The sequence below is a fragment of the Lissotriton helveticus genome, assembly GCF_964261635.1.
Source record: "Lissotriton helveticus chromosome 1_1 unlocalized genomic scaffold, aLisHel1.1 SUPER_1_unloc_67, whole genome shotgun sequence".
Taxonomy (NCBI): domain Eukaryota; kingdom Metazoa; phylum Chordata; class Amphibia; order Caudata; family Salamandridae; genus Lissotriton; species Lissotriton helveticus.
In genome coordinates, this window is record NW_027611711.1 from 219,525 (window position 1) to 245,423 (window position 25,899).

General features: G+C 44.8%; 1 protein-coding gene across 2 annotated transcripts in view; it reads left to right on the forward strand.

The window, feature by feature from the left end:
- LOC144806381 (uncharacterized) overlaps positions 1 to 25,899 on the forward strand; it is a 41,837-nt gene that overhangs the window by 11,448 nt on the left and 4,490 nt on the right. The window lies entirely within an intron of this gene.

Genomic DNA, 25,899 nt, shown 5'->3' on the forward strand with positions numbered 1-25,899 from the left:
TGTTTTTGTTTTGAAAATAGCGAAATTAATAACTTTGTCATTTACAATGCCAATAGTGTTAACTTTTGCAAACAGACACCTATAGCATTTGTAATGCAATATGTGTTGTATTTACATGACTTAGATGTATTAATATTAACCTCTTCAGTGCTGCGCGAATTTCGCTGCAGTGCTGAAGGGTCATAAATCACATTGACTCATGACGGAAATGTTTTGTCATCAGCACCGGAGCACCGACGCTGATGACGGAACCGTTCCGTCATGAGCATGGAAGGGGTTAATATTAAAAATAACAGGTGGAGGAATGGAAGGGAATGAATTGCTAGAAGAAAGGGCCGACAGGAGGAGAGAAGAAAAATTCAAGAGATGTAAAAGAATGAACCGAAAAGGAAGAAATGGAAGCGAGAGCTAGAAGAGAAGGAATTAAAGAGGAGTAGAGGGGACGGGAGGAATTAAAGGGGAGGGGAGGAGTGCGTGTGCACTGGCTAAACTGTCTACTTTTTAATCCAAATTCTAGACCTGGTTTCAGGGACAGACCAGTGTGTGTTCCTGGGCCTCACAGCAAGGTTTTTGTGAAAGCACAAGGAACGTTTAAGTGCAAACATCACATCAGTAGTTTGGAATGCACTGAGCAATTCCATTTGGAGATGGTAATTACAAACGCGACAGCCAAGTGTTTTAGCCACAGATGTAATGAAAGGGGAAAGGATGTACGCGTGGTATAGCGGCTAGAGGGCGACTTTGGAACCTTGCAACCTGGGTTGAAATCTCAGCTGCAACAATTGACTAATAAATGTGTGATTCTTGACAATTTACTACATTTCTTTGAGACAATGACTGTAAATATGCATACGGTTACGTCATTCTATATATGTCATATGTTATACAATTCTACTTTCAGAGGTGTAACGCCCCTTGATGTGCATGATCTAGTATTGTAACCAACCCCCCACCCACCACATTACACCATGCACGCCGCTGCTCCCAAGGATAGGTTCATGCTGCATTTTACCAATACACAGTGTGGATTTCAAGGGCGTGGCCAGGCACAATACGGTGTGACGTAGACACACAAGTCACACCTGTGGCTATTCACAGGACGCCGGTCGTTCCCCATCCGGGACTTGATTCACACAAATATAGGCATCGCAAAAAAGCTGGAGTAAAGGACATTCATTCCTTGTTGAAAATAATAAAGTTTGAAATGTTCAGCACATGTAAACAATTAAACGCAACGTGTGCTGAGCAAGATGTATGTCTGAAAGTATAGGATTTGTGTAAACTGCCATACGTACTTCTGTTGCTGTTTGAGTATTGAACATACCCAGGCCCAAGGGGGTTATCGGATCGCGCTGTTCTATTCAAGTTTGTGTATTGGCAACATGTGCAAATCTAGTCAACTCATGTAAAGAAGTGAACGACTGACATCTGTACATATTTCTTGTGAATACTCCGAACTGCCAGGCGTCTGGGAGCTTAGAAACAGATTGAGCGCAGCATTAAGCGCTAGATTAAAATGAATTCACGGAACACAGGAGAAAAATGCAAACAAGTTAGTGTAGGTGAAATGGACGTGGCCACTCTGCCCTCATTACTCAGTGTCATGGCCACACAGAGACCAATTACTGCAGCCCTTAAACAGCGTCAGCAAGGAGAGAAAAAAAATGTGTTTTGCTAATGCTCAGCATCAGGAAACAAGGATAATACTGCAATAAATGGTAAACATTCCAACAACAAGAAAGAACGCACTATGAAGGCACTTCCATAGTCAGGTGAAGGCACCTCCACGGGCAGGGGGTTGTTCGGAGGGGGAAGGGGGGGGGGGGTGCCTACAGGAGAGAGACCTTGGTAGCATGCAGGGGCCTTTCATCATCTGGAGGTATTTTGTGTTGGGGGCAGGGAGGCGGGCACTGTGAGAACAGGGAGGGGGTCGGGCGAGGTCTGTTCCAAGAGGGGACAAAAAAAACAAGCAATGTCCTGAGCAAATGGTGGAGGCCTGAAACAGTGGAGTGGGAGAGGTGAGGGGGAGTCACAGGGAGATTAAGGGACAGAAGGCAAGCAGATAAAGCGACAGGGGCACGTGAAGTGCAGGCGGGGGTGGGGAGGGCAGAGCCTTTGAAGAGCCAGAGTCACGGCCATGAATAAGTGAAGTGAATAATTAGGGGAGGAGAACTGGCAGGCTGATAGGCAGAAGGCTCAGGCAAGCTCGTGCACGAGGAGCTTGTCACGTAATTCTATTTCTCGTGAGCTGTTAGGAATCCGGCTTGAAGAGAGCCAATCAGCTGCCTCAATAGAGCCTTTGGGGAAAGATGCAGATCAGCGACATAAGGGCTCACGACCCTGTTTTCTATTTCTGCGAAATAGAAAAGGGGCGAGCCCTAAAAACAGATGAGGGACCAAATTTACCGGGAGCAATGATAGGTTTGTTTTCTCCTGGTTGTGAGTCTCTCCAATTAGTAAATTCTCTTCGGGTTCTATCCAGCTCTTGTCTAAGGGCCTGGTTTTCCTACCTTAGTTCCTGCATTTCTTCGGTTAGCTTCCATACTAAAAGGGTTAACTGAGACAAATCCATGTTGTCCTGTAGTGTAGTTCCTATATTCCCAATAGGCTCTGCTCATTGGAATAATATATCCTATAGATTTAACGTAGGACTTAGGTCAACTAGGCCTCTATCGAATATACTAAACTTAATTGTGTGTGTGCCAGCGAACTCAGAGGTCACTAGAAACTTTCTCGAATACACAAGAAGGGATTAGTTTCTGACAACCGCATAAACATGACAACTTTGTTTCCCAAGAATAAGAATATATCTCTTAGAGTCGCGGAAACAATAGATAAGTATTTCACTCAGTCAATCGTGCATGCTTAGTTTCTACAGAGTTGCAGAGAAATAGAGAGACAGGCTTTTTCAATAAAAGGTTTATTGAACAGTCTTCTTTCTCATGCAAGAGAAGTGAACTGCTACAATCGTTAAGCAGACTTCAAAGTATAATGCGTACAGCGTAAATAGTAATATACAATAATACTGTAAGAGCATTATATGGTTTCTAAGCCATATAAAAATACATACATAAATACACAGGCTAAAATACTCCCTGGTGCTTCTAAAATACGCCTACCCCAATGTACCTAACCTAAGTCTAGTACGCTTGAAGAAGTAGGTATTGTGTAGCATAGGTTTTAGTTTTCTTTGCCAAGACTCTACCAAAGGTTCCTCTAGGTTCTAATCAGCTCCATACCTTGGTTAGAATGAAGGATGTCTGGTATCTCAGCCTCGGGACTCGATTTCCCAACATCCCGCAAGGGGAGCCAGAAACACTGGAGCTGGATTCTCATCAGGAGCAGGGCAGCTTCCTGATCAGTGCGTCAGCTGGAGAGTCGGCGTCCTTCGGCACTTGCTGTAGCGAGCTGCGTCGGGCAAGTAGATAGACGAACAGCTCCAAACCACCGTAGTTTGCCACAGCAAGTGAAGGTATATTTATACCTTGAAGGTGTTTAGGAATGCCATAGTTTGACGTAAAGTCGGGCATATGAACGTCATAATGAACCCCTGGGGAATAGTTGTTCATTGTAAGTAACTGAGTTCTTAGAGAAATCAATATTCAAGCAAATCGTTGTGACGTTTGGTACGGGTGGAAGTAGCCATGCCTGTATTTGAGTAGCATGGGCTTTGCCTAAATAAGGGCTTTATTTCTATGCCTATATAAGGGCAATGTTAATTGTACCTATATAAGGTCATGACTCAGGAAAATTCACTCAGGGCCTAAAACACCACACAACACCCACTCCACTTTCTTAAGTACGACAATACTAAGTTCTAAACAAATAAAAACATATCTAAACATGATATGTTAAAAACCCACCCAAAATACATTAAAAATGCATTAGAATTGGTTGTACACAAAAAAAAGCATTTGTGCTGTACGCATTTGAAGCAATGTTTCATTCAAAGCAGATCATTTGATACTTGAAAATGCTACCCGAATGAATCACAAAAATACATTTATGAAATGGCTCTTAAATACAGAAGAAAAAGTCGAGACCAAATATTGTCTTACTTGGAAGATTTTTCAAAGAATTCTGGTTCTCTATGAATAGTTCTACTTTAAGCAGATTACTTTGTGCCAAAAAATGAAAAATTACAAATTTGGAAAAACAAAAATTAATCATAGAAAAAAGAGTTCCAAAGTTAGAAACTTTGTTTTGAAAAAATTAAAAATGAAGGTCGAATTCAGAGTCTCTCAGACACTGTGTGCCAAATCAAAAGTCAGTGTTATTGTTTGGGGAAATATCAAGTCTTCTAAGTCTGTAAAGAATTTGTCTACCATTGTAGGTGAAAGTTGGATTACCTCGTTAAGTAGATCAATCGCACATAGATGTGAAGCATCGCCGTCCGCGTTGGTAGCATTAGCTATGTTTGAATTTGAAGGAACCTGTGTGCCGCTTTCGTCTCGTACCTCAGCAGTAGCATGGTGCATCTGTGAGATCTCAATGAATGCTGTCATCAGGATTGGTAGTTCGGACTGGACTGTTCCCATGAGGCACAGGGTCATAGCTGATCTGCATATAGCCAGTGTCTAACCCAGGGTGGTGTGGAGTGCAAAAAAACGATGGATTTAGGCCCAGATCCTTGTAATGGGGTGAATGTATGACATTGTTCTACATTCTGTCCATCAACTGTGTTTTTTGCAATTTTCACCCCGAGTGGGCTGGGTATGCTCAGACGTGAGTCCCAGGCTCTCCACACCACTGGAGTCAAGCTATCCAGGCTGATGAAGGCTGATAGCCAGAAACCGGTCCTTGGATGCTTGATTCCGGTCTGGGAAAGACATGGCTTGGTAGTTCGGACTGGACTGTTCCCATAAGGCACAGAGTCAGAGCTGATCTGCATATTGCCAGTGTCTAACCCAGGGTGGTGTGGAGTGCAAAAAAACGATGGATTTAGGCCCAGATCCTTGTACTGGGGTGAATGTATGACATTGTTCTACATTCTGTCCATCAACTGTGTTTTTTGCAATTTTCACCCCGAGTGGGCTGGGTATGCTCAGACGTGAGTCCCAGGCTCTCCACACCACTGGAGTCAAGCTATCCAGGCTGATGATGGCTGATAGCCAGAAACCGGTCCTTGGATGCTTGATTCCGGTCTGGGAAAGACATGGCTTGGTAGTTCGGACTGGACTGTTCCCATGAGGCACAGGGTCAGAGCTGATTTGCATATAGCCAGTGTCTAACCCAGGGTGGTGTGGAGTGCAAAAAAACGATGGATTTAGGCCCAGATCCTTGTACTGGGGTGAATGTATGACATTGTTCTACATTCTGTCCATCAACTGTGTTTTTTGCAATTTTCACCCCGAGTGGGCTGGGTATGCTCAGACGTGAGTCCCAGGCTCTCCACACCACTGGAGTCAAGCTATCCAGGCTGATGAAGGCTGATAGCCAGAAACCGGTCCTTGGATGCTTGATTCCGGTCTGGGAAAGACATGGCTTGGTAGTTCGGACTGGACTGTTCCCATGAGGCACAGGGTCAGAGCTGATTTGCATATAGCCAGTGTCTAACCCAGGGTGGTGTGGAGTGCAAAAAACGATGGATTTAGGCCCAGATCCTTGTACTGGGGTGAATGTATTACATTGTTCTACATTCTGTCCATCAACTGTGTTTTTTGCAGTCATCAGGATTGGTAGCCGTTGGGGACAACACAGTGCATGAGCCGTTACTGGTCCAAGCAAAATATCAGCATCCGTTGGCAGGACTAATGGGAGCTAGAGACAGATGTCTAACACGCATTTTTCTCCGCATAGCAGGTATCGTAGAACAAGTAAGATGCAATCTTGCCAGATTGGTCTAAATGACATAAACCATGTAGTATTCAATTCTTTTAAACGAGTTAATCCCAAAATTTGGACTATGCGCTCACAACACTTCATCACCAGTAGAGTGTTCTCCACAGTGAACTGGGTATCGCTGGTTATTTGGATTGCCATATCGGAGCAGTAGCAGCAAAAATAGTATCCCTGCTGCGAGTCCCAGAACGAGAGGCAGTCCGCCAAACACAGAGTGCACGAAGTTTGGAAATATGCCTAGGACTGCTTCAAAAGGTGCTAACAGTCCCGAAAAAAACTGTCTTAAATACTTGTACAATACCTCTCGTATCAGACATGTTTAAGATACGACTTAACATTTCTGAGAACTGTATAGGGCAATTTGTTGTTAAAAGGGCATGTATCTCTGCAGAAGTCCTTGCGACTTGTAGATCATACGTCTCTTTGGCCGAGGTCAATGACACCGTTTTTTGCAAAAGAATGGCTTTCATTCTGCTTAAAGTATCAATTCGTATAGAAGAGATGTTCAGTGAAGGCCAAAGTTGTGACTCCCAGTCTGTCTTGGTTTTTGGAAACAATACTTGCATACAGCAAGTGACCCTGGCTGACACAGTTACGAGATAGGGCAAACCTGGCAACATGCCACAGCAGCTGTGATCATTCAACATGAGGTAACTTCCATTAGAAAGCTGTCCAAAAATTGGATCAATCACTGCAGCTGGTGAACCTTGCAGGTGGCAGGATAAGTTGTTAGAGGAACCATTGCAGGCCCTGTGTAAATTAATACCCTGGCAAAGGAGAGAACCGCTTAGTGCGTTTTCACAATTTTTACCACTAAGAAACACTTATTTCCCCCCACTCCAACATCTGTGTGTATATGGTAAGTACCAGGATGTCTTGATGTATTCTTTACCCAACCTTTCATATGTGCCTGCTGGTATATGTTTTAAGCAATACTGAAAATGGAAAATTGTAATAGGCAGAGTGATTGTTCAGTGTATTATCCATTCTGTGGCTGGTCTTTCAGCGACAGTTAATGGCAATCTTTCCAGTTTTTCAATGCGCAGCCCCATATAGTCTGCTCCCCTCTGTGCCAGATTGATCTATCAGTGAGATTAAATTCTGAAAACAGTGACGTGGTGTTGATTAGGCGCCAAGGCACATAGCCTGAATGTAGGTTTTGTAACGTCCAGCCTCATAGCATTATAGAACGTAGTTGCGACTGACCATGTTGCAACATGACCAAGTCCTGTTCTATTATGTCTATGGCAGAGGATGCTATGCTGTCCAAAGAATATATCCTGGATGACAGAGCCGTTAACCCATTGTCAACTACAGAGAGAGATTTCTCTAAATTAATACGATCAATTTCTCGTATTCGTTCTGCAGTCTCTGCTTGTGTAATCTTCCATGCTTCATTATACAATGCATAGATACCGGCATATATAAAACGTTTATGACGCGGTTTAGTAGGTACTTGTAAGGAGTCCCTCAGATCAGCACCATCTTTAAGTAAAGAGAAGTGTTGTTTTACTTCCTTTAGTGTAGATTTGTGTAGCCACTCAAGGCACAGTTTCCCTACACTGTATGATGTTACTATTCCTGGATGCTGTCTCTGAACATATCTTGGATCTGGCCTAGTGAATGTGAACCCTTGTGTCTTTTTCAGAGATCTATCTTGACAGGTGTTTGTGGGCCAGATTAACCATTTTTTCCAATCAGGATCTGTTCTGTTGTGAAGCAAAATAGTATGTACGTCGACCTCCCCCACTGTAGTGTTGTTCCTATCAGGTGTAGGTGTAGGTATGGATTATTTGTTCAAGTTTTTTATCTTGGCTAACAAAAGACAAGACGTCTGCTGGACAGTGTCATTCAAAAACATTATTTCCTCTGGGATGATGCAGGCTCTAAATAAGGCTTCCAATCCCTGCACTTGCCAGTCTTTTGTGCCCCAGACAGTTTTTGTCTTAATGTTGTCTTTCCAAAAGTCAAAATCTAGTGAAGACAGGTGAGCATAAAAGGCCGCAGAATAAATTTGCTTGGTATATTTCAACATACTTTTCATTCCTGTCTTATTAACATTTTTAAAGTAAAATGATTCTGGATTTGAAACATTAAAACCTGAAAAGTATGGAAATTTGCCATAAAATGTTTTTGAGCTACCCTTTGGTGGCGTAGGACAATGTTCCTATTGGTTATAAGTTAATACATTGTAGGATTTGCAGATTTATGCAAGAAATGATGACCATAGTGATTATAACAATACATTTGCTCATAATCCGATGAACCTACTAAATATTCACGATTTGTGAATTTTGCAGACATTTCTACATCTGACATCATATTATTAACAGTCTCGAAGTCCCAATCATCAGAAAAGGTACTAGATGAAACAAAGTCACTCAAGGAAATCTTGAAATGGTGTGGAATCTTCAACAGCTCCGACGGGCCAAAAATGTCATAATCAGTTCTGTCCCAAGCTTGTAACTCCTAAAAGCCACCTAGATGATCCCGGTAAGGTGGGCCATGGAGACGGGGTAGCAAAGTCTCAGATGAATACCGACTCTGATACCGACACAGGCAATCAGCTTTCCGCTAAAAATCCATGTAGCCTAGTCCCTATCTCTGAAGACCTCGCACAGGGCCCTCACCACCTACAGAAGGAGGACTCATCTGTTGGAGCCACTTAGCAGTATTATCAGCGGAAATCAAAAACAGGTTTGAAATATCAGAGTCGAATCAATTGGAGATAAAGAAGGCCTGTGAGGTAATGGAAAGAAAGATAGATGACCTCAGTAGCGGAACTACAGCATTAGAGGAGGAGGTCATAGAGCTTAGGGAAACTGTACAGGCAAACTGCGCAGAAATAGACAAACTAAAGACTGCAGAGAGAGAGAATTTGGACAGGATCGAAAGGTTAGAAAATTTCCAGAGACAAAATAATTTGAAAATCCTGATAGTACCTGGAAGCAGAGAGGGTGGTGATATTAAATCATATGTAGTAAAACTGATTAAGAATAAGCTTCAGATGGAGGAGTCAGAAGAGGACAAAGCAAAAGACATACAAACAGGTCTAAACACAGGAAAATTGTAATTAATTTTCTAATGTATTCTCTGAAAGAGAAAATACTATCAAAAACCCTGGGGATTACATTTATTGAGGTGGATGGTGCTAGATACGAGATTAGATCAGATGTTTCTGCTACCACCTCTAATAATTCATGAAAGGGGGTGGTGATGGACAGAGCATCTGAATTAAGCAGAACACTCATACCCCGTCAAAAGATCAGGGCTTGATCCATCACCGTTTTTTAGCTCACTGCACCATCCCAGTTCAGAACCTGGCTATATGCAAATTAGTCGGTCCCTGGCCCAGTGCATCATGGGAATAGGGCAGACCAAACTACCAAGCCAATTCTTTACTGGAAAGGAAACAAGCTTCCGGGGACCGGTTTCTGGCATTGCAGCCGTCTTCGGCCCGGCTGGCTTGAATCCTGATGGTGCAGTGAGCAAGGGACTCACATCTGAGCATACCCTGCCACTCCTATAGTGGCCAAAACGATTCATGAAAGGGGGTGGTGATGTACAGAGCATCTGAACTAAGCAGAACACTCATACCCCGTCAAAAGATCAGGGCTCGATCCATCACCGTTTTTTAGCTCACTGCACCAAGATCTATCACCGTTTTTTAGCTCACTGCACCAAAAGCTAAAAAACGGTGATGGACCACCTCTAATAGGCAGTGGAAGATGGGACAAAGGATCGATAGGCTAAAGAGTTTAGGAGCCTCTGTACAGCTGAGATTTTCAGCTTTTTTAAAGGTTATGTTAAATAACAAGATGCACATCTTCCATTCTGTAGAAACGTTGGACGATTTTATTAAAAACTTACAACCAGGGGGCTAGACCTCTCTCCTGAATTGTATCGCATTATTACTACACTACTACATTATTACTACACTATTGGGATAGGGCGTAAAATCCTTTGATCTTATCCTAAGGGTATGAATTTTTCAAGCTTAATAAAAAGGTAATGGCAAAATGCATTTAGATATAATTTTTTTACACCTTATATCTACTTTCAAATATCAGGTCCGCTCTGGGGGGACACCCATATGGCCTTGGTTCATGAAGAAATAGGGGAGGGTTTCCCATGGGGAGTGGGGTATTGGGAGAGCACAGGATGGGGAGCTGTGGGGTAAAAGACAAAAAAAAGATCCTCTATTGCCTCTATAAAGTTTTTAGTATTGATTAGGTGTTTGGAATTTTGGTGCTGGTTCTTTGATCCCCAAGAAAGATGGGTGAGAAGGGAGGGAAAACAATACAAATTAAAATCCTGTCCTGGAATGTCAATGGTCTTAGAGTACAAGCGAGGCAGGACAAAATTCTACAGTACCTGAAGGATTGTTCCGCCCAGATCATCATTGTGCAGGAAACCCACCTATCAAAGGAGGAGGCCTTGGATCTTTTTAGGGCCCAAAACTGGATCTCTCAGGTAGCTTGCACATCCCATACGACTGTAACAAAGGGGGTGGTGATTCTAGTAAAGAGAGGGGCACAGGTGGTTCTTGGGGCACAGATTTCTGACAAAGCTGGAAGGTGGCTAATCGTTGTATTCTAAGTCAAGTTACATATTTATGAATTAAATCATCATATCATTATGTACCCTATTTTGATACTATTAGTAATGTGCCAGACAGACCAGAATACAATTAGAAACGGATCACTTAGTAACATTAGTTAGGGGCTTTTTAAGCCAGAACTTATCTGTAGTGTTCTGTGGTATCGAAAGGAATTAGTCCACTATATAGACATGATATAGTTAAAGAGCACTGCATTCAAATGTAAGATGGTCATATTGAAACCAAAATAAAGGAATCTTATTGGAGCATGACTATATTTTCTTTTTTCATGAAAAAAGCGATTTTAAATAAACAGGACATGTTCATGGACTCGATGTAATTTTAGAGCACTTGGGGTACAGTCTTTGCTGCAATCTACACAAAAACACATGGCGTTCCATCTATGGCAGTGATACCAGACGTCCTGAAACAGATTCAAAATGAATACGGACCAGAACCTGCCTTATATCTTGGTATGAAATTACTAAAAGATTTCAAACAGGTCTCGGCTATATTATTAGCTAAAATTAAAGGTGAAGCAGTATTCATGGCAATCTGCCAAAAACTAAAATAACTTGATATTACTGAGCAACCATATGAACTTGTAAGATTCATTTAAAAAATCCTATGAAGATTTAGGCAGAGACAGTTTGGGTGGTAAACCAGTAAAACCTGAACTGACTGAAAATCATGAAAAAGTCTTTATTAAAAATAATCTCACTACTCCTAAAAAGAAGTGGGAAAACACTAAACAGACACTTCCTAAAGAGAAGCGTTCTCAGTCCAGAGGTAGGTCTCCTCAAAAGGAGCCCTCTGAAAAGAGGTATAACCTCATGAATAGGGATAATTTGAGAAAACCTGATAGATATCAAGATACTGATACACGTTCCTCTCGTACCTTTTCAGACTTCCTCACAGAAATCGGAAAGAAAGAAGAGGACGGTCAGAACACAAGGCTAGAACGCGTGAAGTTCAAAGACGATCAACATGTTCAGAAAAATAAAACTCAATTCACCAAAAAGAAGGTAGCAGGTCTAAAAATCAGACATGCCGAGGATCTTGAGGACACCACTCAAGAACGGGGAGTGGGCTCAGACAATGCTAGACAGCGCAGCAGAAGTCACCAGACCTCGCAAGATCCTGAAGGATCATCTGGAGACAGTGGACTTGAATGAGTACATTCAAGTTGAAACTGCTGACACTAGGGTTAGTGTACCCCATAAGTTATATGAAATAACGCTCCGGATGGAGGGGGACATAACTAGGAAAATAAAAGCACTCTTTTGGGAGAAGCTATCTAAGGGTTATGACATTCTTCTAGCTGAAAAAGACTGGCCACCTGAATTTGTCAGAGAGTGCCCACATGGCGAAGAGATCATTAAGCCAGCCTTCTCAAATCATATTCTAATACATAAAAAATACACATATGCCAGAAAATGGGCTGTCGCCCAGACTCCAGCATTATATAAAAATCATGTAAGGTGATTTTAACCCATTCCCTCTTCATGTCTGATAGTGATTGCCAATCTTCTGATTGGCTTCCAGTTGCGCCATCACTGTCGAGGCCCACTACTGTTTAGTCCTCACCATAACTCAAAACCTGGCCTTCCATTGCCTGGTTGGGAGTGTCTAGTTTGGGTGAATAAAATACACCCTCACTTGGAATGTGACCACTCAAATATAGTGGTGTGTAATCCAAATTTGAGGGGGACAGACCAAATCTTACCCACCAAAAATAAGTCCCACGGGGTTTAGCCGTGCAAAGAACTGTATACAAAAAGGAGGGACTTTCGGGCTTTTTCCACTCACAAGGGAGTGGGAGGTCCAGCATAAACGGGAGCCCCGTCACAGTATCCAAGAAGTAGAGTTATGCCGGTCCTCTAATGGCAAAATCACAGATGGGCTTCCTAAAAAGGGGCACTTTACTGATGATCTTTTATCCAAAAGCCGTATGGTGAAGTGCAGGTGTGGGGCCAGAATTGTGTAGATGGACAGTGGAGAGTTAAAATAGGATTGGGAGTATCTATCAAAAATTGGTGTTTATTCCCTGTGTGTTAGCTTCTTTATTTGTCTGAATGCAGAGAACTGTTTTCTGAAGGCCAGTATTAAGGGCTAAATAAAATAACTGGACCCTGCTGTAGCGCCCGGAAGCACCTAGATATGGTTGTGTAGGTGTGACAAGAAGCACCTAACCCTCTGAAACTTTGTCTCTTTTAAATACCCAAGAAATTATTGGCATACATTCCTGTACCATGTAGAAGCGATACAAAGCTTACCTTCGAGGGCCGCTTGGAATGACTGAAGGCATGACTGACATAAGTGTACATTGAATGTGTGAATGAGTGTGCCGTACGGCAGAAAAGAACCGACTATAGTATCAAGCCTCTTGGGAGGACTTTCGATTTGCTTTTATCACAGTTTATCCCTTAAGCCTTATCGCCTGCTTCTGAGGTCGTTAACAAACAAGAATAACGCCCTGCAAAGGATGTTAACTGCTGTTAAGTGAAAGAGCCAAAGGCGAGGGAATGCAACGAGGGGACAGACAATTAACAACTGTTAATGCCAGACGGCATGTTAAAAACAAGTTTATATCCTCTCTCCCTCATCATACCACACCCAGATAGGCACACTCTTACTTTCCGGTCGATGTCCATACTTCTCACTCTCACAAGGCCTATAATGCAGACAAATGACAGTATTAGTTGTAGCATTCTAAGCATGCTGATTGGTTGAGCCGATCTCTTCACAGTGATGGCTGAAGAGCACGTGCTGATTGGTTGAGCCGATCTCTTCCCAGTAATGGTGATTGCTGAAGAGTGCGTGCACTGTGATCATGCTTCTACGTGCAGGAGAATCGGGGATGAGTTATCAAGTGAAGTACAGGTGTTATTTCAGCTACGTTTTCATTATATAAAATGAAAATATAATTATGTAAAAAGAAGTATATTTGGGGTTTAAAAAGGGCAAGCCTGTCTCTGTATCGCCAAGGAAATGGAGGCTGAGATGTGGGGGAGGGGAGACTTCACGACCTATGTCTAACACAACGCCTCTTCGGAGCACTTGGCACCTTGTAACCCGACTCAGCTTCATGGGTAGAGGGGTGCATGCCTCAGTGTTAGTCAGGGTTTGGATAATTCTGTCCCCTACTCACTGCCTTCCAAAGGTGAGCTCTGTCACTGCCGGGGGTCTCTCTTGCCCAGGCGCTCTCAGTCCATTGAGTTATTTCAGTAGCCAGAGCATATTTCTACCACATGTAGCGTTCTGTGGTTTTTTCGGAGTCTAGGCGCCAGTCACGGGAGAGGAATGAGTAACTGAACTGTCCGTTGGGGCGAAGACCTGGAACGTTCAGTCGGCGAGAAAAGAGATACGCCAGTTGAGTGCCGGCCTGGTAACACCCAAAGATCGTAAGGCTTTCACTAACACGGTGTCAGACACCGTGTCGAAAGCTGCTCTCAAATCAAGTAATATGAGGGCCATGTGTCTCAAGAATCTAAACGGTGTTGCAGCCTTTCCGTAACTCCAAGAAGGGTAGTTTCAGTTGAAAAGCTGTCTCTAAAGCCTGACTGAGATGAGTGTAAAAAATGTTGTGACTCGACAAACTGAGATAGCTGTGAATTAATGTGTCTTTCTGGGATTTTCAAGAAGGCCAGGAGCAATGAAATAAAAAACAAAGACACACAATTGATGGACGGAATGCAGAACAAATCAAAACATTCACCCCCAGTCAAGAGATCTGGGTTAAATCCATCATTCTTTTGCTCACCATGCCACCCCAGTTTAGACCTGGCCATATGCAAATCAGTCTTGACCCTGTGCCTCATGGGAACAGTCCAGTCTGAACTGCCAAGCCAGGTCCTCCCTGGACCGGTAACCAGCATCCTAGGACCGGTTTTGGACTTTCAACCCCCATCAGCCAGGATAGCTTGATTCCAGTGGCACATTGAGCCTGGGACCCACGTCTAGGCATACTACCGGCGCACTTAGGGCGAGAAAGCAAAAGACACACAATTGATGGACGGAATTCAGAACGGGACTGTTCCCATTGGGTGGGTGCAGGGTCAAGACTGATTTGCATATAGCTGGATCTAAACTGGAATGGGATGGTGAGCAAAAAAAACGATGGATTTAGGCATAGATCGCTGTACTGGGGTGAATGTAAGACATTGTTATGCATTCTGTCCATCAATTGTTCTTTTTGCATTTGTCACCCCAAGTGGGGCGGGTATGCCCAAACATTGGTCCCTTGCTCTCCATGCCACTGGAGTCAAGCTATCCTGGCTGATGGATGCTTGTTTCCAGTACAGGGAAGACCGACCTGGCAGTTCGGGCTGGACTGTTCCCATTGGTTGCAGGGTCAAGACAAATTTACATATGGCTGGGTCCAAACAGGAATGGCATAGTGATTAAAAAAACAATAGATTTAGGGCCAGATCGCTGTACTGGGGTGAATGTATGACATTGTTGTGCATTCTGTCCATCAATTGTTCTTTTTGCATTTGTCACCCCGAGTGTGACGGGTATACCGAGACGTGGGTCCCGTGCTTTCCATGCCACTGGAGTCAAGCTATCCTGGCTGATGAGGGCTGAAAGCTCGACACCGGTCCTAGGATGCTTGTTTCCATTCCAGGAAGGACCTGTCCTGGCAGTTCGGGCTGGACTTTTCCCATTGGAAGCAGGGTCAAGACTGATTTGCATATTGCTGTTTCCAAGCTGGAATGGCATGGTGAGCAAAAAAACTATGGATTTAGGCCCAGATCGTTGTACTATTTTAAATGTATGATATTGTTCTGCATTATGTCCATGAATTGTTTTTCCATTTGTCACCCGAGTGGGACAGGTATGCCCAGACGTGGGTCCCGTGCTCTCCATGCCACTGAAGTCAAGCTATCCTGGCTGAGGAGGGTTGAAAGCCCGACACCGGTCCTAGGATGCTTGATTCCATTCCAGGGAGTATTTGATATTTGATATTTATTGGGGTTTATATAGCGCGACTATCGCTCCGGAAGTACCTGGCCTGGCAGTTCGGGCTGGACTGTTCCCATTGGGTGCAGGGTCAAGACTGATTTCCATATGGCCGGGTCCAAACTGGATTGGGATAGTGAGGAAAAAACAATGGATTTAGGCCCAGATCGCTGTACTGGGGTGAATATATGACATTGTTCTGCATTCTGTCCATCCATTGTTCTTTTTGCGTTGAGCAATGAAATAGGCCGGTAGTTAGCCTTCTTCAGAAGAGGAAGCACCATTGCATGTTTCCACTCTGGGGGAACCATTGCCTCCTGTAAGGTGGCATTCAAGAGTTCCATGATTATTGTGAGTGAAAGCGACTCAAGCTGCTGGAGCACCTAGATCGGAAGAGGGTCACAGGGTGAGCCAGATTTAATACTGGCTATGAGTCGTATAAGGGAGTTCATATCTAATGGAGCCCACATTTCCAGTTTATTCGTGGATTCAGCGATCCTGTTGTCACTGTGAGAGATAGTTCTGGCTGCTTGAGGGGATGTAGGTGCTTGCTGAAGGGGGGGTACCTGGTTTTATGCCCTTCATTTCAGAGTATATTTTCTCCACTTTATGGAGGAAGAATTTCTCTACGTCTTCACATTGTAAACCATTCAGGTAAGGGGGAGTAGATTGAGTTTCAGATCCAGAAAGTTCTTTGACCATTTTAAATAATGTCTTGGAACAATTCAGCGCACTAGAGATGGTCGAGGAGACATATTCAGCACGAGCTGACTTACAGAGAGTGTGGTATTCTCTTTTTTCCCTTTTATATGCGAGTTTGGTGTCCGGCGCATAGTTCCTCCTTCAGCTTCCTTCCAAAGCTTTGCATTTGATTTTCTCTGTTTTTAAATTCTCAGTGAACCAAGGGGCAGGGGGCGGTGGTTGTTCACCTTCTTAATAGAGGGTGGAAGACAGGGATCAATGGCATGTAAAAGCCACTTTTGGACGACACCCGAAAGAGTGACAGACATTTGTTTTGTGATAGGACATTGGAAGACAGAATCTTATTGAGAGCTTCAATGTCCAGTTTTCCCCAGTTCATAGTTGGTTTCCTGATGCTAGGTGCGGCTACAGGTGAGTTCACTGAGATCTCGAAACCAAGCCGATCGCAAAGTGATCAGACCAACATTAGGGAAGAGCTGGTGGGCTTTGAATGTTGGATAAACTGGAGAAAATAGGGTCGAGTAGGTGGTCGGCCACATGAATGGGACCGGAGTTGCAAAGTGCAATATTCAATGCTGCCAGATAAAAGTAGCGCTATTAGTACATGCAGAGTCATCCAAACGTAAGTTAAGGTCGCCAAGATGGAGAAGTTGGTGGCATTTAAGAGAAAAGGGGTTATTAGGTCAGGAAAGGATGAAGCCCATGGACCGGATGGCCCAGGGGAACGATAAACTAGTATGCCTGAGAAGGTGAACTTAGGGGTCAGGGCAAGCTTAAATAAAGCTGCCTCACAGCTCGTAAATGGCAGGTCTTCAAATTTGCACATGTAGGACATTTTATAAATTATAGCAATGCCACCACCTGTCTTGGAGTCCCTGCCTTTCCTGACTATAGCATAGTTAAACAGTAAAGTTGCAGCTACATCAGGGCCAGAGCTCATCTGCAGCCATGTTTCAGTAAGAAACATTGTGTAAAATAAATAGTAACTTGTAAATCCAGTATTTGTAAAGCGCACAGCTACCTGGAGGCATCCCGGCGCTTGGGGCCATTGGGAAAATTAAGCGAGCTGCACGCGTCCGATCTGGGGGCATTGAGTAGGGGTTAGGCAGGACGCCTGCATCGACTAGAGCGCTTTCTCGGAGGGAGAGTGTAGCCGAACAAAATGGCCACCCGGGCAGGAACAGCTCCTCAAAGTACTAGTGCAGGAAAAAAAGGAGTATAACACCCTCAGTAAAGCAGAAAAATAATGCAACAGCAAGCAACAAAACTATAAGCATCCCTAAACCTAGAAAGGTAGACAATGGTTTTCGCAGCCACCGAACATGACTACCCCGTCTCCATCTAGGAATTGTGGTAACAAATCTATAGCCCTTTTGCACAGTCACTCATGCTTTCTCTCAGAGAAATATATAAGGAATACACAGCGGACCTTGCAGGCAAGTGAAAACAGAGCATTAGTACTTCTTAATACTTTTAAATTTAAAGACAAAAACTTGGCTGCTTCTGTTTTTATTGTATATACCATCTTTATGTTTTTTATAGACTGTGCTGTATCTTTTTGATATCCCGGTCTGCAGAAGGACTTCCCCGATTGAGCAGAGTAAGTCTTTCAAGCCCCACATCCAGAGCTGTAGGGGCAAATTAGCAGACTAGTTGTTTGGAACCTGACTATTTTATTTAGCGACTTATGTGTAGTCATCACAAACATTTCTCCTGCTTGGGGATTGTAATTATGGTGTATAAGATTTTTTAGATATGGAAGTAGCAAAACTATTATCAGACTTAAAGACTTGAGGACTGCAACGAAAGATTACAGGCTCTACTCACTCGGTGCGCCACAATATTGGACTTAATCTTCACCACCTCTACTGCACTAACTTGTGAAGCCCATGCCTTTGACGTGGACTGACCACTCATTACTCTTCACCACCTCTACTGCACTGACTTGTGAAGCCCATGCCTTGACGTGGACTGACCACTCATTAATCTTCACCACCTCTACTGCACTGACTTGTGAAGCCCATGCCTTTGACGTGGACTGACCACTCATTAATCTTCACCACCTCTACTGCACTGACTTGTGAAGCCCATGCCTTTGACGTGGACTGACCACTCAGTACTCTTCTTTCAAATACCTAAAGCAGGGTTGCCTAAGAAACAAGACCTGAGCAAAAGAGTCTCTTGAAAATGTCAGCGCATTACTCCTATCGCTGAAAAATTGAATTTCTCTGTAACCTCAAAGGAACACGACATAAACCACACCTTAGCGGACTGGTGTAAGGCTTTAAATTATGCCTTTGATAACATTGCTCCTTTTAGAACGCATTCTAATAATAAACAAAGGACTGGCGCCCTTTGCTATCCTACAGAGCTGAGCCCGGAAAAGTCACTATGTAAAAATCTAGAGTGGCATTTAATTACCAACCCTTGTGACAGAGACCAGACACCTTTATTGTGCTCTTTTTTTAGGTGCTAGATTGTTGGCTACTGTGAGGCATTTCTGTTCCTTAACTCTGAGTCCTATAACTAATGTCAATCGACTGGGAGATGCGTCTGGTGAACTGAATAAAGTCCAGAAGGTCTTGGGTTCTTTTTGTTAAAAGGTAAGGATGTTTTATGGGATACAGCCATGGATTGTTGTATGCAGGCTGCATTTTATGTACTGCCTTGGTATGCAGAGTATAAAGCTGACAATTCTAAAACTAATCCCCATCCTGGAATAAAAGAAGACACGCCTAAAAATAGCTTATCCTAAAAACCCACCTTCCAAAAACAAGATACCAAACAAAAGGAGAATCTTAGGAGCTTCAGGTGATGTCCCTAGTGTCTGATTACTGGTGTTTGTTTAGGTTTACAGGAGTCCAGAGGTTGCATAGCAAACCTTGTCTATGCATGCCGTGTATTTTTCATTCATTATTGTAGTATTTATGAAATCCACTCATCGCGTGCCAGAAGGGAGATGTGGGTGGCTACAGTTGTTTATATAGCCCAGACTAGATCTGGTCTGTGTCTCCTGCTTCTCAGCTTGTACCCGTAAAAGTGCATCAATGTCTCCTTCCCTTGGAAGCAAATCCACCTGTATTCCAGTTTAAGCATATTTATTCTCATAGAATCAGCTTCAAAATCCACTGATCCTCAAGTAAATTCAAATTTAGTCTTCCCAATTCATTTTGGGGGTTCTCCCTTCATCAGGGGGCGCTCGTGAGGAATGTATGTTGTATGTTGTGTGCGGAAAATAGTGAAATAAGAATTAACCTGCAATGCAATCTAATCCTACATATACATAAATAAATAGTTTACTACAGATCCTAACCGCATGTCTGCGTTTGTGTTATACCAGGGTCTTACCCTTTTCAATAGTGAGAGCTACTTCTGATCGAAGAAAATCATCCTGATCTACTGCCTTTATCACGTGGCTTAGCTAAGGGTAGATAAATGCCAAGCAACTTAATTGCCCCCCTAGAACGCCCAGTCCTGCTGCAGTGAACACATAGCATTTGTAGCACTGGGTTAGGAAAGGTGTACCTGTAGGGCCCCTTAGCCTTTGTAGCACAGTTAGGTTTACCTGCGGGACCCCAAGCATTTATGGTACTTGTAGGAACGGTGTATCTGTGTGGTCCCCAGGGACGCATTATGTTAATTTTATTCTTATTAACGAATCACATCTGAGCAGTGAGTGTTTCACTGAGGGTTGTGGCCTCTTTCTCCTGCAATATATGGGATGACATTGTTCTCTCTGAGTACGTGTGAAGACAAAAGACTTCTGTTATCTGGTGAGTTGCCAACCTGTTCATTGGCTCCTGTACAGATCCTGGCCCTGCTTTAACAGTTCAAGATTAATGTCCAGTAGTGGCAGTCACAGTATAAGGACTGTGAGCAAGACCTGTTGTAGAGTTTCCGCTGTCCTAGGAAATATGTCTCAATGTAGGAAAGGGCCTGTTTTGGACATGGTTAGCCTTCCCTTTTTACCTGGAAAATGATATAGTATTTACTGGAAGTGCACAGGGTCCCTGCCAACCAGGTCCCCTGAGCCCGATCTCCTTCCCTTAAGTGTACCTGTCGTTTCCACGGTTGTCACCCCATTAGCTCACTTATAAGTCCCTTGTAAAAGATACCTCTGGTACCATGGGCCTTGTTGTTTAAGAGGGTCTCTAAAGGCTGCAGCACAAATTATGCCACCCTAAGGGACTCCTCACCAAGCACATATATACATACACACATACATACATACTGCCTCTGCAGCTGTGTGTCTTGGTGCAGACAAAACTGAAGAGTCGACATGCCACACATCCCTGTATGCGATGCCCATAGGGACTGTCTGAGATATAGGTAGACACCCCTCTAGCAGGCCTTATAGTGCATGCTGCTTTAGGGATACCTCCTTCAATGTCCTTGTTGATTCCTGGATATTACAAGTGACCAGGAACGATCTATAGAAAGCACATTGGCTGGACACTTGTCATTACGAGTTCACCAGCCTCATGAAGGTTTCTCTGAAATATGGGATATTTGATACCAAACATCTCAGCATATTAAAATTGCATTGATTGCAGTGTCCGATTTATTAAAAATTACACACAGAGTGCCCCTTAGATGGGTCCCCTAAGATCTACCAATCCTTAGTGTGATCATCGACTGGCCTGAGCCAGCCTGCTACCACCAGACAGTATCCTGTCCTCATGGGGAGAGTGCCTGCGCACTTTGAGGTCGAGAACAATGCCTTTCCTGGGTGGAGGTGTTCAACCCCAGCCTCTTCTGTTAGAGGGAGCAAGCTATCTTCCTGGCCTCACCCCCTTTTAGGTGCAAGGACAGGTGGGAAATCTTAGATAGAGCAGGAGGTGCGCCCCCCCCTCTGCCAACTCCGCCCCTCAGGTGCTGGAGGCGAGGTGAGGCACACTTTGTAGTGCCCACCATCTTGAAGATGATGGGACTTATTCAATCAGGGCTAGGACTGTGTCCCCTTTCCACAGGAGGTGGGCATGATAGAGGGTATAGACACCCCAGGAAAGGGGCCCATTAGCCTCTACCTGTCACTCCCTTGTAACACCCTTAAATCAAGATTTTAGGTGGCATCCCCAGACCCTGAATTTCAGTTCTTGGCGACCTAAGAAGAGCCGGGCTCTGCGGCCTTCTCTGCTGGTGAGGCTCTGTAGAGAACTATGGACTTGGTCCCAGTCCTACTGGCCTGTCTGCATCCCTGGATGATCCTGAACCAAAAGGCAAGTCGTCTTGCAGCCCAGCGACCTCCAGAACCTTGGGAGGACTACCTGCCTTCGATAAAGGGCAATCTAGTTTTATGTAGTGGGATTTGGCCAGGGAGTGTCAAGACAAGCCAAGCTATGTTACTCACTCTATTTTTGCAGACGTTTTGTTTTTGGTCTAATAACTTTCACTAATGTGCACCGTATTTTCGGTGTCAACACCATCGATTGAGGACTAGTTCAACAAAAAGAATTAAAAAAAGTACCTGTGTCTTGGCAAGATAAACAGTGTGCTGGTCATTTTTTCAATCAAGTCTATTATTGAGCTCTGAATTCAAGCTGCCATTTAATGGAAACAGGGTCATTGATTTGGCAGTATCAGTATCTGTAGTTAAATTAGACAAAAATAAATTCTAATTGCCACCTCCCTGGCACCCTGAATGGCCGTAACCCAATCACCATCGCCAAGCGTGCCTAGATCCCTCCCGCACAGCTCTCCGTGTCCCCAAGGCATCCAGAGAATTGTAGATCAACTTCTTAAAGATGGGTGAGATTGCTTTTTCAGTCGGGGGATGCATCAAGCAACTGCTCCCCTACACAGATGTGACCTTGCAGAGCGTGACTCATCCGCAATGTCAGAACCGTTTTTATTCACCTAATTTATACTTTTGTTGTAGGGTCGTGAAGGACACAAGCGCCTGTCCCCTCCACACATCGCCGGGCTGTTCTAAGCTAATCAATCCCCATTTTGTGAAGCCCTGCCATCGTCCCACTGCACTTAAGAGATCACCATCATACAGTGGAGTAATTTCAGTCAGCTTACCTTCTCAGCCTAAACACTTGGTAGCCTCTCTCCACACCTTTACCAATGTTTGGGTGTGAGTAGGTAGGGTGCACTCATACTTTCTTCGATACAGCACCAGGGTGGGGTAACCTCTCTTGCCCATGGCCAATCTATCTACCCAGTAAGCAGGATCCTCACGGTCCATAAAAACCCAGTTGTTGACTGCCACCAGCTGCGTGGCCCAGTAATACTTAAGAATGCTCCGGACCGCCAGTCCACCCTAATAAACTCCCCTCTGCAACTGCCATCTCACAACAGGAGCCGAAGTTCTCAGTTTACCTTTTGAAAAAATAGTCTGGTGGGATCTTAAAGGAAGTTTTTTACACGATGTGCAGGAGGCCTTGGAGGGTCATCACTTTAATTAGGGCCAACCGGCCCAGTAAGGAAAGCGGGAGCGCCCGCAAGTGTGGGGCATCCCTGCGAAGCCGGTCTAATTTTGGGACTACGTTCCTGCCTGTGGCGCTCTTCTAATAAACATGCCCAAATATTTGAAGCCATGTAGTGCCACCCTAACTGTGCACCTAGAGTGCAGCCACAGGGTCCCTGGCGCCAGCAGGCATATTAAGGACTTCTTTCAATTGATCTCCTGAATGATCTCCAAATATGTGAAAAATTTGTAGAATTTGTTTACTCAAGAAGACTTGTTACGTGTCATATAGCAAAAGGTCAGCGTAGAGGGAGAATCTCTCATCCCACTCCTGATCAACTGGAATACCTCATATGAGAGGTCCTGGCGAACCCATGCATGTGTGAAGAGCATAGGAGACAAGGAGCATGCCTGTCGGAGGGCAAAGACTCAGGAGACTGTATTATTGACGCGCATGCAAGCTAGAGGGGCCACATACAAGAGCTTGACAGCAGCACCACTGGTTCAGCAAAGGAATCCCCTGTTGCATGCGATACTCCATTAAGGTGTCGGAGATTTAAGCGCGTTCCCTGGTGTGGCATAAAGCCTGATTGATCAGGATCAATCAATCAATCACAGCATTTATATAGCGCACTACTCACCCGGAGGGTCTCAAGGCGCTAGGGGGGGGGGGGTCCGCTACTGCTCGAACAGCCAGGTCTTGAGCTGCTTCCTGAAGCCGAGGTGGTCCTGGGTCAGGCGGAGGTGGGTCGGGAGGGAGTTCCAAGTCTTGGCGGCCAGGTAGGAGAAGGACCTTCCCCCTCTGGTGGCTCTTCGGACGCGGGGGACGGCGGCGAGGGCGTGGCCGGCCGATCGAAGCTGGCGTGTGGGAGCGTAGAAGTTGAGGCGGCTGTTGAGGTATCCGGGGCCTTGGTCGTGTAGGGCTTTGTGTGCGTGGGTGAGGAGACGGAAGGTGATTCTCTTGTTGACCGGGAGCCAGTGCAGGTCTCTCAGGTGTCCGGAGATGTGGCTGCGACGGGGGATGTCCAGGATGAGTCATGCTGATGCAATTACTGTCTGCAGGCAGATCGCCAGGGCCTATGCAAGGACCTTAGTCTCAAAATTAGGCAGGGAGATAGGTCTATAAGACCCCCACTCAGTTGCTGGTTCGTCCTTTTTTGGGATGACCACCACCTCAGACGTTCTTTGGTCCTCTGGGAGACACCCTTATTTTCAGGCAGTCTTAAACCTCCTCCAAAGGCATTCCCTGATTTTATCCATCAGGAATTTATATAATTCTAAGGGGAGCTCATTAGGCCCCGTCGCTTGCCCTGTTTGCAAGGTTCTTATTGTCTTATTTATTTAGTCTACTGTCTGTTCTTGGTCTAGTGCGTCTCGGTCCTCATTCGTTGGCATTGGCGAGGTCAGGTCTTTCAGGAAGTATTTCCGTCCCCTTGTTGTCAGTGTCCTCAAGGATCCAGTACCGTCCTTTGTCTTGTCTCTCTAATCATGCAAGCAACTCATTGGCTTTATCACCGACATCATAGAGACAATGCTGGGTAGCCAGCGTATGAGTGCACGCTATTTTTCATTAGTGCGTAATGTGTGCTGCTTCAGTAGACGGTGTAATGGGGTAGAAACTGATTCCCCACATGCCAAGCACATTCCCTGTCCTGAGCCTCGCCATTCAATTTACGTTCCTTCTGCATTCCCCCAATCAAGGCTTGTGTCTGGCCTCGAATCACTGCCTTGAATTCATCCTGTAGCACGCAAGCTGATTCAACAGGCCGCCTTTTGTCCTTAAAATAGAAGTCTGCTCCATCTCTCATATGAGCTTTGAACGTCTTGTCTTTTAAATATCACGGATCAACCCTTGGGGGTAGCATGAAGGCCACAACCGGACCATCGAGTTGCAACTCCACCAGCGAATAGTCTGAGATCGACCCTGCTATGTGTGTAGCGGCGCTAAAATCATCTTTATGGACAGTCTGGGTGAAAAGATAGTCAGACTACCAGACATGCCAGACTACCATGTGCGGCAGACAGGTGCATCCGGTTCTGATATCCTCTTCCCCTCTAGGGGCATTTAGGAGTATCATGAATATAGTATAGGTGCAGTTCTGGCACTCCAGTCACCCCAATGCGTGTATGCTCTGTCGTAAGCGTCTTACCCTTTCACAGGATGAGTCAATCATGTCTGGGTCTCTTTCCTGTTTCCTGACACTTGAATGGACTCGAGAGAGCAGTGACCCACCAGCAAGCTTTTGTCCTGGATGTAGTACTGCATTTAGTAGGGCACCCACTCTGTCTTTTCTTTGCAGTTGCATGAAGATCAGCAGTCCCAAGGTAGCAGTCACACCTGGCCTGTTGGTAAGTGCAGCCCCTCTGGAGGCCCAACCATCAGCAATTGAGCCCACACTGTGGCCGGCGTGTTCGACACTGGAGTCGTTGTCGTCCCTCATGGGCCTTTGACACAGAGTAGTCAGAAATTCAGCAGCTAAAAGCCCAACACAGGCTCTCCTGGAAGTCAGTAAATTCAGACCCCGTTGTGTTAGGAATTTGGCTAATGCAACCATGAATGGCCGGTTGGCAGCACACAAATGTCCAACTGGCCCTCAGCAATCATGTTGTCGTAGAGTTTTATTTTCTGCCTTGAACTGTTGGGAGAGTCTTGGTGGGGGAGGGCAGGGGGGTTGTCCCTCAGATTAGCTGGCCCTGCTGGATGGCTTTCCGGCCCGCCCTACAGATACCGGGGATGTGTCAGACCTTGCTTCTTCCAGGACAGCCTTGTACTCCGGATGGATAGTCACCCTCCCTTCCCTTTCTTACCAGACAGGCAGGCTTCAAGGCAGACTTCTAGGCTCTTTAGGACAGGTACACAGCTTCTCCATTAAGTAATTCAGCCTGCAGGTGATGTCCCTTCAACTTAGATAGACTGTCAGGCTGACACCATCCCTGGTGTCACAGCAGGCACCTGAGTACTTTGTAGAGCACATTATTCCTTGGTTACAGAGGACTTTGAATGAGGATATAAAAGAGGGATAGATGGTCGCACTTGTATACACAACTGGCAGGCAGGAGATGCAGTTTACTCTGTCGCACTCGCACATTACATTTATGTTACGCACACCAACACCTTAAACACGCACTTGATGTTAACGAAACGTCTGGGCACAGGTATAGAAATGGAGCATTACATGGGTGTGTCAGTAGAAAGCCACTCCACTGACCATGATGCAAAGATCTCATCAGGCTATTGATCCTTACAACAGGGTGCATTGCCACCACCGCTCTAGCTGTTAAACCCATGACAGTCCTCTGCCATAAATGAGGGCACACTTAGTGTGACCCTCCAGGTCACAGGACCGGTCCAAGACCTCTCATAGTCACTTGTTAGAAGTTG